Genomic DNA, 15,453 nt, shown 5'->3' on the forward strand with positions numbered 1-15,453 from the left:
TTTATGTGTTAAATTAGAAAGTTGTATTGAAAGGGATTAATCCTTTTCTTAACTTATTGATATTGATGTCTCGAATCATTTCTTTATGATTATGGTTCTTATCCTTTCCGTCGCAACGCTGCTGACACGATCACAGTTTTTCGTACCACTGTGTGACCATGTTCGGCTACCCTGCATAATCATTTAGGTTGTCTCCCATAAGAAAATGTTTCAGGCCGTATTTTACATGTCACCTTCGTCACACAAAATAGGGAGAAGAAAGACTGCCAGTGGTCTCAAGCATTAGCAATTAGCTCCACTTTATACACCTATTTACTAAGTTTTATTGATTATCACAACATTAGTATAAAAATGTGTAACATTCGTATCATTCCTACTAGACACTGTTCCGTCTCTAATATGAGAACATGATTTTTATGACAGTAACGGAACTGTTATGTAATAATGTGTTATGGCTTTTATCTTACTACAATGAACTTTACTAATTTTCTTAAATCTTATAAGAGTGTTACATTTTAAAATATAAAATTAAAATTCCATTATTATGTTATATGGCAGAAATAATAATAACTTAACCAGAATAATCTCGGTATTTGATCATTATTTATTTGTTTGTTTCGTTGAATTTAGCGCAAAGCTACACAAAGGCTATCTGCCCTAGCTGTCTCTAATTTAACAGCGTAAGACTAGAAGGAAATAAGCTAGTCATCACCACCCACCGCCAACTCTTGGACAACTCTTTACAAACGAATAGTGGGATTAGTTGTGACATTATAATGCCCCATCGCTGAAAGTTCGAGCATATTTGGTATGAAGGAAATTCGAACTCTTGACCCTCAGATTACGAATCGAGTCATAAGATCTCAGAACTTACAAATATATCACTCTATTGAAAACATCTACTATTATATTAACAGTACTAAATGTTCCAATGATAGAGTGACGTAACATCACAGCATTTAGACCGTTTTCTGACTGATCAACAGAATACAATTCTCACAGTTAAAGTAACTGCTGTTTGTGCTTATATGCGAGAGAAATATATTAATTCCTGTCTTCATTATGTTCAAATATTGCACGACAAATAGAACAGGTTAATTCTCGAGTTGAGGTTATTGACTGGCATATGACTAGTGAACACATGTCATTAAGTCATGTATTGTAACTGAAATACAATAGACTTGTATGAAAGTTAATATAATCTTGGCAGTCTTATTTTATAATTCATACATATTTCAGTTTGTCTTATTCCAAAATATCAAAGGATATCGAGTTGGCGTCGCAATTTGCCCTTAAGATAATTTAAAAACCCAACCAAAATCATTTCTTCATTATTATGTCACTGAACCTAAAAGTCAATTAAAATAAATTTATTTATTCTTCCACTTTACATAATGATACAAAAGTGTAAATGTGTGTTCATAAATTTTCAAAATTTTAGAGTATATTAGAAATTTATTTTCTGTTTTCGATTTAGAACTCACATGTTTGTTTTTAAAACTACTGTTGTTTACAAATTTAATTTGCCAAGATCTATACATAATCTAACTTCTTCAGAATGTAATTGTTTAGACACAAAATGAAATATCAGTACCATCCATTTTACAATTTGGGTTGTATTCTTCGAAGTTATACTTATTTGTAACTTATTATGGATATAAAGTTTATTTTCTAATGATAAAAGTATACGTTATGTATTTATAAAATGTGGGAAAATCGTCTTTATTTGCAGGCTACATCTTTCATTGTAAGGCTTAACAAAGTTGAAATATTTTGTCAAGAATTTTTACAGGTTTTGCTCTTCAAAGCTTTAAAAGCAGAATGTATGCACATTATGCATGATAAATCTTGGATAAATTCACTTTTTCTAACTTAAGTCGTCACCCGCTGGTACAGCGGTAAGTCTACGGATTTATAATACTAAAATCAGGGGTTAGAGTCCACTCGCTGGATTCAGCAGATAGCCTGAGGTGAATTTGTTATAAAGAAACAGTCTAACTTAAGTTTTGGTAATAAGTGTTTTCAGTATGTGTGATGCTTGTCAAGTTTAGATTTTACTTACATATATTGATGATAGCATATTAGGCGAAGGTGAAACACGTCAATCTTAAACGATATAGTAGAAATAATATAAGGGTTAAAAGGTCTAGTGTCCAGCAAAAAGGCAAAATATTTTCTAAATGAAGAAACTGTCCACGATCATAATAGCTCAAACGACTTTTGGAAATGTTCCTTATGTTTCGTTCATGGTAATATATTTGATAATAATATGATAGAATAAAAATATAATTAGGTGTTATTACACAAGGGTATTGGTCATTATTTTATAAACTAAGATGTTTTGTAAATAGTATATTTTATATACCTTGAAGGTTTTAAGTAATTTTTTCCAAAATATGTAATACTTGTTAACTCTGTAATTTCACTTGCATATATCAATGATAGTATATTGGGCTATGATTAAACAGTTTTATATAATATATGCAAGTGGAAACTTGTATTAGTTATTCAGACTGTTAGGACTTGATATTCATGAGGTGTAATTTATCATGAAACTAACCTAGGTGTGTAAATGTGAGTATTTTATAAAACTAAAATGTTTTCCTAAACAGTATATTAATGTGTCTTGAAGTTTTGTTAACAAATATTTCAGTATGTGTGATACTTGTTAAGTCTGAAAATTTCCTTACATATATTAATATCTCCATAGAATATATTGGGCTGTAATGAAGCGTGAGTTTTATATAAGTAAATTCTAGAACACTGATTTGTAACTGACAATTCATATAAACATTAAATGAAAAAAAATTAATGTTACTCATACGTTGTTTCAAAATCTAATGAAAGGAATATATTTCAAGTGTAAACTGTTCTTTCTTATCCTACAAACTGAAACCTCACATGCATTGAAGATGCAGCGTGAACAAATAATACTACTAGTGTCACAGAATAATTATATACTAGCGGGAGGCCAGCAATGAGGGAAAAACACAAATAGCTATTTATAAATAAATACAGTGCTCGGTTTCCTCTAATTTTACCTACTGCATAGAATTCGGAGTGAAATCATAATTATGGTTAAAAGGCTAAAATCGGATGTTCGATTCCCTACAGTGGACAAAGTGTAGGGAGGTTATTACATATCTTAGCACTAAGAACAAACAATTATCAACAGATGAGAAACACTTTATTAATACAGTGTTAAAATTAACGCTTTAAATTTTAGAGGCATTACAGACACCTTCTAACTATGTTAACTCTAAAAAAAGACTTAAAACAAAATTGATACCATGTACAAACATTCCGTACAAATGGCGACTAACAAACCAGAAAATAGTGCAATATAAGATAAGTTCCTCTAGAGGAAGAACCTAAATTATGAAATAGACTTAACGCTAATGCAGTAGTTGATTTTGCTTCATAACTGTAATGGTAAACAGCTCTTAACGCTTTCGCGACGGGCTCGGTATATTTTATCTGAGTTAAATATTTATACCATACCTTTTGATGCAGTCTGTGCACCTTCACAATATTTGGCAAATTTTCAGTAAAGCTTACAAGTTTGTTTATTTTTTGTACCCAAAAATCAGACTATTTAATGAAGTACGTTTACTAAATATTTGTTGGTGAAAATATCGGGGATATTTTGCTACTAGTGCCAGAGCGAAATGATTTTAATATTATGAATGAAATACAATTCTTCAAGAATTTCAAATATTATTTGTGTAATCTATAAAACCTCAAAATGCATTTCAAATGTTTCTTTTCATACAACTTTATATTTTGTCTGTTATTTTCTCTATCATTTTCATATGGGGTTTGTCAATTTGACTTACCTCATAACCATCACAAAAAATTAGTAAATAAATGTATGTAAATTATCCTTTTTTCGTTCCAGAATGACTCCAGATATTAACACGAAAATGTAAAAGTTTAATCTAAGTAGCTTTGACGTTACAACATTATACAGTTATATATATATTCATCATTTTATGATATTGACCTTCCATTCGTGCCTGGCTAACATGGCACAACCTGCATTGACGTAACACACTGCACTAATATTACCCTATTCAATAATATAAAACTGACCTTTAGTCTCTATAAAGTGACCTATCTTCGCTGTGCTTTATAAGACTAATATTTGGTAAAATACAGTAACATTTCAATTATTACACATTATATATGTATGTAGATGATTTCTATTTACAAAACAGAAACTCAGCAACATGCTCTGGACGACGAGTTATCTTAGTCCAAACTCTAATGTATTATAAGAGTCAATTATACTCGTCACTCATTCTTCCTACCTGACGTGACACCGAAAGAATTAATAGCATTATTTTTTCACTTTAATGAGACTTGGGTTTCCATATTGCTCGTATTTTCCTTCAGATACCTCATGTATTTTAGTTAAGCCTTTAATAAACTTTTGACCAAAATAATAGTGTATAAAGACGAAATGGACCTTGTGTTTGTATCGGTTAGGGTGCGGCCCGGCATGGCCAAGCGCGTTAAGGCGTGCGTACGACTCGTAATCTGTGGGTCGCGGGTTCGCATACCGCGTCGCGCCAAACATGCTCGACCTCCCAGCCGTGGGGGCGTTATAATGTTACGGTCAATCCCACTATTCGTTGGTAAAAGAGTAGCCCAAGAATTGGCGGTGGGCGGTGATGACTAGCTGCCTTCCCTCTAGTCTTACACTGCTAAATTAGAGACGGCTAGCACAGATAGCCCTCGAGTATCTTTGTGCGAAATTCCAAAAACAAAAACAAAACAAACGGTTGGGGTGCTCGAACGGTGAAAGTGCGATTAATCACGTTTTAAAGTTGGACAAATCTTGGTATCTTATCTTTTCTTGAGAACTAGTAACTAAACAATAGTTCTCTTTAAACACAATAATTCAAAATATCAATACACGTCCAAAGTCTACTTATAATTCAGAGTACTGACAACATTGAGTAAACGACTGTTATAAAATTCAAATAAATATTTCTCACTTATAATACATTTTACAAGTTGCTCAGCATTACCTGATTAGATACATCCCGGTTATTACGAAAAGATTACTTGAATCTTGCTATGCCTTCGCGTAGTTCTATTTTCATCCAGAAGAGAGTAATGCAAGAGACAGATTTAGAGTAAAACCCGATTCAAAATTTTCGCGAAACAATTATGAAACCTCATAAATACTTCACAAATCATATACCATGTTCACTAAATATTCACATTTCATCTCCAGCTAGTGTTCGATTTATTGTAAATGCTATCGAAGATTTGGGCTGCGTCGATCAGCTTTAGCTATGTAAACTGGTTTGGAAACCTGGGTTCAGATTGCCTTGAGTCTCATGAAGGATGCACAGCCTGTGTTAGAACACCAGTTTAGTTGTAGATTAGTCATTCTAGCTGTTGGCATAGTCAACATCAGGCTAGTGTATATTGGTCACTCTAGCTGTCAAAATGCTCAACATCAAACTAATGAAGATTGATCATTGTAGCTGTCAACATAATCATCACCAGGCTAGTGCAGATTTTCACAATATATATCAACATACTGAACACCAGACTAGTTTAAATTGGTCATTCTAATTATGAACATAATCATCACCAAGCTAGTGTAGATTGCTACTTAAACTGTTAGCATAGTCAATTCCAAGTTAATGTAGATTGGTCACTCAAGCTGACTACATAATCACCACCAGGCTAGTGTACAAATTTGACTCTCTATTTGTCGAAATAGTAAACACTAGAATAATACAAACTAGTTATTGTAGTTGTCGACATAGTGAACAACGAGCTAGTGTAAATCAACACCAGGCTAATTTAGATTGGTGAATGTAGCTGTCAACAAAATTAACACCAGACTTGTGTATAAATTGGACACTCTAACTGGCGACATAGTAATCACCAGACTAATGCAAATTAGTTACTTTATCTGTCAAAATAATAAATACCAGGCGAGTGAAGATTGGTTTGGTTTCTTTTCAATTTCGCGCAAAGCTACTTGAGGGTTATCTGCGCTAGCCATCCAGAGTTTAGAAGTGTAAGACTAGAGGGAAGGCAGCTATTCATCACCACTCGCCGCTAACTCTTGGACTACTATTTTGTCAACGAATAGTGGGGCTGACTGTTTCATTATAACATTATTAGCATGTTTAGTGTGACGTGAATTCGAATCCGTGACCCTCGAATTACGAGTCGAGCGCTTTAACCTCCTGGCCATGTCAGGCCGCGTGCAGATTGGTTATTGTCGACATTATGAACACTAGGCTAGTGTAAACTTGTTACTGTAACTGTCGACATAATTAACACCACGTTATTCTTGATGATGAGAAACCCACTTGAAATAAAAATGTATCTCAGAACGGTTGGTGTGAGTATTAACACTTTTATTGATAAGAAGAGAAATAAGTTTCTACCTTCCTAGGTCATCTTCAGGTTAAGAAAGAGAGAGATTAAATGTGACCGTTGACGGACACATGTCTGAGGGACAATATTATAAAGGAGTACGGAATTCTAGGGGGCGTTGCAGGTGGATGTTAGGTTATTAATTGGTATGGGTATAAAGGCTTCTTTGATTTTGCGTTTGTTTATATAAATTTGGTGCTTACTGGAATGTAAGGTTTACAAATGTGGAATTTGTAGAATCGCTTTCACAAACTAAAACGAAAAGTACATTATTTTAATTAAAGTGTTTATAGGTTAGCTTTAAACCTTTTAATAATCATTTATTCATTAATCCGTGAATTTCAAATATTTTTGCTCTTCTATCCAGGTAATAAACGTATTGGAAACTGAAGTATTAGTTTATACAAAGGAAGGTTAATTGTATTGTTGAAGTCTTATAGCGTCAGAGGTGTTCGCTGGTTATATTATGTTTCGATCAAACAGTTACCTTATAGGTCCCAATTATCTCGATTTATACCTGCTTTATAAGTTAAGTATTTTATTCGTGCGTATTATGTATCCAATAAAGTAAAATATTTTTATTCTTAATTTATCGTGAGTCATTTGTTTGCTTAGTCACTCGAAGACAGAGGCAAGTCAAAAGGGATATTACTGTGTATAGATTTTACACAGCATAGAAATCAGCATAAGGAAATATATTAGTATAGCGCCGTCTCGTAGTGAAAACCAAAATTACGCAAATATATTTTCACTTTATCCACTCAATACATTTTAACAATTATAATTAAATAACATTGAAATTCTTCAGTTGTTAGCATAAAGCAGTTATTGTTCGTGGTTTCTCTTAAAGAAATCTTGAAAAAAATTTTGTCATTGTTGGGAAAATAAAAAAATATCGATTTGACGAAGTAATTAGTTAATGAAAAGATGTTTTAGTTTAATTTATATATTGTGGCAGGTATTGTCATTAATAATCGAAAAACAATTTGTCGTAGCTCTAAAAGGCTGCACAACATGTTGACTTGATATTTCAAGACAAATAAACTGTGTCTTTGTCATCAACTATTTTCATGAAAAAAACCCTGCTACTCACATAGAAAATAACTTGCTTGGCTAAATAAAAACTTAATTCTATGTAAAACTAAATCAATGTCTTCCAATAAACAGAGGAGAATTACAATGTGTACATCATTAGGAGATGATATTTAACAATGAACATAACTTGAAATAAGAATCAGTTATTCCAACGATCTTGAGGCTATAAATTGGTAAATTGATTAACCAGCAATAATCAAGGGTTGAGTACATTATACTAAAACGGCTTTGGACCCTCCCCACATCATAGTCCATGTTGCTATTCCCACTCATGGACTTCTTAATGTAGCACTGTATCGAAATTTCAACTTCAGATGACTCTGGGGTGAAGCTGTCTTATCCAAAATATTCCTCTACTTCCTGCAAATATCGCCAGTTGGTTAAGGTGCTGGAGTAGTAATCTTGGGGTCGCGGGTTCGAATCGTGGTCGCACCAATATGTTTGCCCTTTCAACCATGAGGGCGTTATAATGTTACTATAAATCCCACTATTCGTCCAAGAGTTGGAGTTGGGTAGTGCTGACTAGCTGTCTTCCCTTTAGTCTTACACTGCAAAATTATGGACGGTGAGCACAGGTAGAGTTTGTATAACTTTGCGTGAAATTCAAAAGCAAACAAAGAAACAAAACTTCAAGCAAGTTTTCAACAATTCCTCTGTACAATGGGTTTCCAGTATCCCGTTCAACAGCACGATTGTACAGCGGGTTCATATCCCCGTTACAATAAACAGGATTGCCTTTTTAACCGTGGAGGCATTATAATGTGATGGTCAGTCTTTGGTAAAGGAATAGCAAGAGAGTTCGCGGTGGGTGGCGATGACTAGCTGCCTTCCCTCTAACCTTACATTGCTAAATACACTGCTAATTTAGCTTCAAGAAATAACTTCAAGATGATTGGCGTTAACCACATTTCAAACTTCACAAAATAAATACTATCAGGAGAATTTACGTTCTTAGTGTAAGGTGTGAATAGAAATAGTTGTTTATTTAAATACGTCACATTCATTTGGAACCGTTAAGTATAACGGCACTTTGTTGAAACGGAACGGATTTTCTTGTGCAATATTGCTTAACATCACGATATTCACAGAATTCTCTATATCATTAAATTCTGAGATGGAATTAGAGGCTTCTCAATCAGCGTTTTCCCATTCTCAATGAAACATCATTTCTCAATACTCAGTGTATAAATAATGACACGTTAATTAATAATAATTAAAAAAAAACGTAGGGTGTTGTAAGTAACGAATATTTTGTCAAACTGTGTTGGCACACAGTCTTGTTGTGAATTCTATGTGTCGCAACTATCTGCGTTTAGCTCACATATACATAAACCATTAAATATGTTGTAGTTGTTTCATGTTTAAATGGTAAAAATCGCTTTTGGCTTGTTCGGCTTGGTCCACCAAAAATATCCTCCTCCAAAATATTATTAACCACTCTTCTTGTTCATATGGTGGGATTCAAACAAAAGCCGTTTTAGATGGTGCCAAAACATCGCCTTAGACCGTTCGGCCACACTACCGTGTATATACATTTTCTACACATTTGAGTAATGAGTTGCTTTGCAAGTTGAAAACCTTTTTATATATATATATCTCAATATTCACTTAATTTCCACATTCAACATACTGTATTCTGTTAGGAAACACACTTGTAATAAAGTATAAAAGAAACCACTGGTTTTAGGTGTTAAATTAGAAACACGTATTGAAAGGGATTAATCTTTTCTTAAATTATTGACACTGATGTCTCGCATCATTTCTTTATGATTGTGGTTCATATCCTTTCTGTCGCAACGCTTTTGACACGATCACAGCTTTTCATACCACTCTGTGACCGTGTTCGGCTATCCTACACATTCATTCAGGTTGTCTCCCACAACAAAATATTTCAATCCGTATTTTACTCGTCATCATTCTTTACACAAAACAGTGTCATATCTTGGAGATTGCGACATGAAAAGATCAATTGATCACAACGGAATTGCGATCAACAGTCAACACACGGAGTAAAGGAAGTCATTTTTCAAATGTGTAGAAACTATATATATATACACCAAAATGGTAGTGTGGTCGACCGGACTAAGGCGCTTGTTTAAGGCACCAGTCTGAAAAGGCGTGGGTTCGAACCCTACCGCTGCCATTCTTTCTTTATTATGCCACTTGTCAGATGAACAAGAAATGTGGGTAAAATATTTCGAAGGAGAATAATTTTGATGTGACAAGGAGAACAAGGCAAAAGCGTTTGTTACCAATTTAACATGAAACAACTGCCACATGTTTTATAATTTAGGTGAATCTCAGATAAATGCAGAATTTGCGACGCATAGAATTCACAACAAGACTGTGTGCCAACACAGTTTCACAAAATATTCGTCATTTACAACACCATATGTTTTGTTCGATTATTATTAATTAACGTGTGATTATTTATACGCTGAGTATTGAGAAATGATGTTTCATTGAAAATGGAAAAACGCTAACAGAGAAGCCGCTAGCACCGTCGCAGTATTTAAAGATATGGAGAATTCCGGGAATTTCGTAATGTTAAGCAATATTGCACAAGAAAGTCCGTTCCGTTTCAACAAACTGACGTTACACTTAACGGTTCCAAATGAATGTTTAATTTTTCAGGTTTATTCATGTACAAGTTTAGTTTCAACAGCATCGTCTTTGAGTAATAATGTCCGTAGTCCTTTCAGTAGACCAGTTATATTATTCAGGTCATGCGGGCTTTGTTAGGTAAAGGCTAAAATTAAATTATCATCTGTGAGTTTTTTATACTAATAACTGTTGATTTCGTTGTTTTATTAAAAGCAGTAGATCAGATGACGCTCGTTGAATTTACTTTCTCAAATTAGCATTTCTAAAGTAGGAACGCCTAAAATTCGGTGTCATGATATAAAATAACCCTTACTCGTATGTTACATTGGAAAAAAAATTGAACCTTTGAAGAAGGTGAGCATAAAAAGTTTTATGGCATTTTCTACTTTACTTTAAAATCTTTTATCATACGAAAATAGAACCTTCTTTGACGATTTGCAGATTCGACTTGCGGTTTCATCAATCAGAGAAATAGGAAAAATTTAAATTTTCTTCTAAAATTAAACCTCGCCGTTAATAATTTCAAGAAATAGGAACGTTTATCTTTATATAATGCCAGATGTGACGTATGTTAAATAAACAAACATTTCTATTCACTCCTTACACAAACAACATAAATATTCCTGTTAGTATTTAGTTTGTGAAGTATGAAATGCGGTTAACTCCATTGCTCTTGGAACTATATCACAATGAATCAGGAAATAAACAATTTGTGGCATAAGCGTGAGCATAACTCAGTTTATTAAAAAAATGGGTTTCGATAGCAAATTTGCTATCACGTCAAACGGTGTATCGTTAAAAATTAAAATATGCTGAACGAACATTGCAATTCGCGATATGCGACAGTTGATCTCGAGCGCAATAGAAGTCTGTAACGAATTTTTTGACAAGTTACGCGTTAGACGTTGTTTTAGATACATATTATCAGAGGATTTCTCCTTAAAAATTTTCTGGAACTGGGAATTGAAATATGAGATAAACAAATTACCGACTTTCCTGGGAAACCAAATCACGTCCTTACACTCTCTATAATATTCATCTGAAATACAAACAGAAGTTGGGGTGCAAATCTGCGGTATATGCATCATTTGCATTTGAAAAAATATTTAATTGGAATCATGGAAATGAAGTAATATAGTAGCTTTTCAAATATATGAAAAAATTTTCAAATTAATTCCAGACCCAAATAAGAATTTATCATCCTCAACTTCCTTAGAGACACTTGTAGTCTTTCACTGCACGTCTTGATTGCATTCGTAGATTTCTTTTGTCAAGATGAAATGTAACGTATTGTTTCTGTTCTCTTTAGAATAACATTTAAATGTTTTATATCTCCCGCTGAAATGCAAATGAAAACGTGTTCTCATTATTCTGCTTTCGGATAACTAGATAAAATCGAAAGATATATTTCTGTCTACCGTCAATAAAAAAAGAATACCTTATCGTCTCTTATACTGATGTAAGTAGATTAAATGTTATTGTAAATATTCTTCCTCGTGCCAATCTTTTTAGAGTAAGTATAAGAGCGAGGTTTTCCTGCAGTAATTCTGCTAAACACTGAATAATGTTTCTAGTACCTCCTTAACTAACTGATCTTTACACTTCCATTTAGAATATGTGCATAGAAAATGAAATTGTGGTGTACAGAATGTGGCTGTAACTGCCTTCTCGTGATTCTTCTACACATGGAATACATTTTGAAGCTAGGTTTCGTGAAAGTTGGATTCTAGGGATAGATTTAAAAGATTGCTTGACAATTTGTTCTAACAAAGACGTACGGTCAGCATATTGTCTGATGTGGCTTTACTATAAGAAAACGCACATATTTACTTTCAGCAATCTCCAAGATATGACAGTGTTTTGTGTAAAGGATTGTGGTGTGAAAAGCTGTGATCGTGTCAGCAGCGTTGCGATGGAAAGGATAAGAATCATAATCATAAAGAAATGATTCGAGACATCAGTAACAATAAGTAAGGAAAAGAATTAATCCCTTTCAATACGCCTTTCTAATGTAACATATAAAATCAGCGGTTTCTTTTATACGTTATTACAAGTGTGTTTCATCGCAGAATACAGTATGTTGAATGTGGAAATTAAATGAATATAGATATATATATATATATAGAAAGGTTTTACTTGTAAATGAACTCTTTTCCAAAAGTGTAGATACCAAAATACACAGTAGCGTGGCCGACCGGACTAAGGCGCTTGTTTAAGGCACCAGTCCGAAAGGGCGTGGGTTCGAATCCCACCGCTGCCATTCTTTCTTTATGGAAGAAATATTTTGGAAAGCGCCGGTTCTCGTCATCGAGTGCAGACGTGTTTTTCTATTTCCTGATTGCCTTAGTGTAACTTTAACAGCTAAGCCTAGTGAGCGTGTAGTTTTTTTTTGCTAGATTTTGTATTTTTTCAAGTTGTTTGACGATGTCTTCATCAACCAAGAAGGTCATGAAAGTTATGCGTCGTACTGTTTTTGTGGAAACGACTAATTCAAGCCATGGGGACGTTATCCATTTTGTTATTTCTACGTTTGGTGCTGCTTCGGTCACTGCTGTAGTTCCTCGCCCGGGTGGATATGAGGTAACTTTTGTTCTTCCCGACGATGTGGACCTGGCTATAGATGCTGGTCTAACTGTAAATGGTGTGCACTGTTCGGCTAATGGTGTCACTAAACGTACTATTACTGTGTCATTTATGGACGTACCCGAATATATCGACGATGATATTATACTAAATAAACTTAAAGATTATGATTGTGAAGTGAAAAGCCCCATTGTGTGGAAGAGGACCAGGGCATATACTTAGGTATACGCCATGTTCGTGTGTCATTTAGTGAGAAGTGTATTTCTTTGCCGTACGTAGTAAAGTTTTTCGATCCTTTGGGCAAGGCGGTAATGGTAAAAGTGAAGCATGATCGCCAGTCAAAAGTATGTAATTTATGTTTGGGGGCGGATCATCTATATCGCGATTGCCCCCAGTTTATATGCCGACATTGTCATATGCAAGGACACGTCCGTCAACGTTGTTCCAAGCTTGTTGTTCCTCGAACTTCCTCTCGTGACGACGCTGAAGTGGCCACGCCTACTACTTCTCGTGACGCCGCTGAAGTGACACGGCTGCTCCCTCTCGTGCAGTGCCTCATGATGTTGACACCATTTCTGTTTGTCCACGCGTTGATTCGGAGGTTCCCCTTTCAGGGAGGCTGCAGCTACCCATCGGGTGGTGGACGATGTTTCTGCCCGACGATCGACGGTTTCTGGTGGGGCCAGGGAACGGGCAAGTAGTCATCCCCTGCTGGAGGACGCATTTTGATCGTCACTTCCCGCCGCTTCCGGTTAGTGGTGAGTTTTCCGCCGGCGATGTGGAGGTGCCTCTTCGTCGTCGTTGGAGGTATGCAAGTGTGGTGGCAATGTCTCCTGGTGACACTTCTAAGAAGGGCAGTGGACGAAAACGGGTGTCGGACATGCCAATACTACGGATATCTCGGCAAAGGCGAAGGCGGTGTCGCAGCCTTAAATGTGTTTTATGTGACAGTTTGTTTGTTTCAGTTCGTGTAAGACTGTCATTTATTGTTTTTTGAACTTTGTGCATAATTGCTTAGATCTTTACATTTATTCTTGTTATTTTGTGTTTGTGACAGTTTCCTTTCAATTCTCGTACCTTTACTTTCTCTTTAGCATGGTACATTTACTAAGGGTGGGAGTTTTGAATTGTAATGGGTTGCGGAATGTTAGTAAGCTGGCTTATTACCTGGATTACTTTGTTACTAATTTTGATGTTGTTTGTTTACAGGAAACGTTTTTCACTGATATTTTTATGATGTCGTTCTGAAATTTTGGCCAGGTGTAGTTTTTTTTAATAATTCTACTTCTGGCCGATAAGGGGTTGCCATCTTGGTACAGCAGTTTTTGTGTGATAATGTTACATTCGTTTCTTCTGATGGGGTGGGTAGGGTTCTGACAGTCAAATTCAGTTTCGAGTCTTTGTCTTATCTGTTATCATCTGTGTACGCTCTTCGCGATATCTCCGAGCGACGGAATTTTTCCAAAACTTGGAGTATTGTTTGGATGGTTGCACGGGATTGCTTGTTGTGGGAGATTTTAATTGTGTGGTGGACGTGGCACGCGATCGATTTCCGGTCCGTTTCTACCGAGACGCCAGCCGTTCGGCTTTTGTCCAGTTTCTTAATAGGTTTGATTTGCTTGATGCGCATTCACTCATATCGCCGACCACACCTGGTTTCACATGGAAGCGTTTTGTTAATGGTGAGATGATGTCGTCTCGTATTGACAGGGTTTTGCTTTCTTCTAACTTGCAGGGGAATATCCAACGTTTCCGTACGTTGTGGTTTCCTGCTACAGATCACGCTTTAATGGGCTTCGACCTACTTACTCTGCGACCAATTGTCAGAGGTCCTAATTTCTGGCACTTCAATAACCAGTTATTGAGGGATGCCGAATATGTGAAAGCCATTAAGCTGTTGATCGCCAGAAGTCGTAGTTGGTCAGTCTATGGGACTGATAAAATTAAGTGGTATGAACAATTGAAATGCGCGTTCCGTTTACTTACCGAGCGTTATTCGATTCTTCGTGCGCGGGCATCCCGTTCTCGCAAATGTCAGCTTGTGTCGTCCATCAATCGTGAGCTTCGTAAAACTGTCCCGTTTCCCTGGTAGGTCTAAGGTCAAATTGTATGAACTTGAAGATGCATTGGAGACTTTGGATCACGATACCATAGAAGGGGCGAGGATTCGATCTCATATTCGTTGGTTTGAGGAGGGTGAGAGATCTACGTCTTACTTTCTTCGTATGGAAAAGGTCCGTCAAAGCAGAATTGAGTTTCGATCCATGCTCACTGATAGGGGTGTGGAGGTGTCCGGTGTGGAAGATATAGCTGCTGTTTTACATCAGTATTATTCCGCACTGTACTCTAAGGATATCGTTCTGCAGGCAGACATAGATTTAGTTATCTCATTTGTTGATCGAACTCTTTCCAGTGAACAAGCTAATATTTGTGATGCTCCATTCACGGTTCCGGAAGTTATCGCTGCTTTAGACAGTTTACCGCTGGGCAAATCTCCTGGTTTGGATGGTTTTACGTCCGAATTTTACAAATATTTTCTACCTCTTTTGTTGACGACTTTTATCTGTCTTGTCTGAACTGTTCCACTCTCCACAGTTGCTCCGTACAATGTGTTCTGGGGTAATTGTTCCTATCCCGAAAGGAGTGATCGACGGTTGGCGGCTAACAGCCGGCCTTTGACATTGCTTTGTACTGACTATAAGCTTTTGGCCAAAGTGCTGGCTCGTCGCCTTTCGTCTGTGATCTCCAGTTTAGTTTCAGATG

This window comes from Tachypleus tridentatus, chromosome 4, assembly GCF_004210375.1.
Source record: "Tachypleus tridentatus isolate NWPU-2018 chromosome 4, ASM421037v1, whole genome shotgun sequence".
NCBI classification, from domain to species: Eukaryota; Metazoa; Arthropoda; class Merostomata; order Xiphosura; family Limulidae; genus Tachypleus; species Tachypleus tridentatus.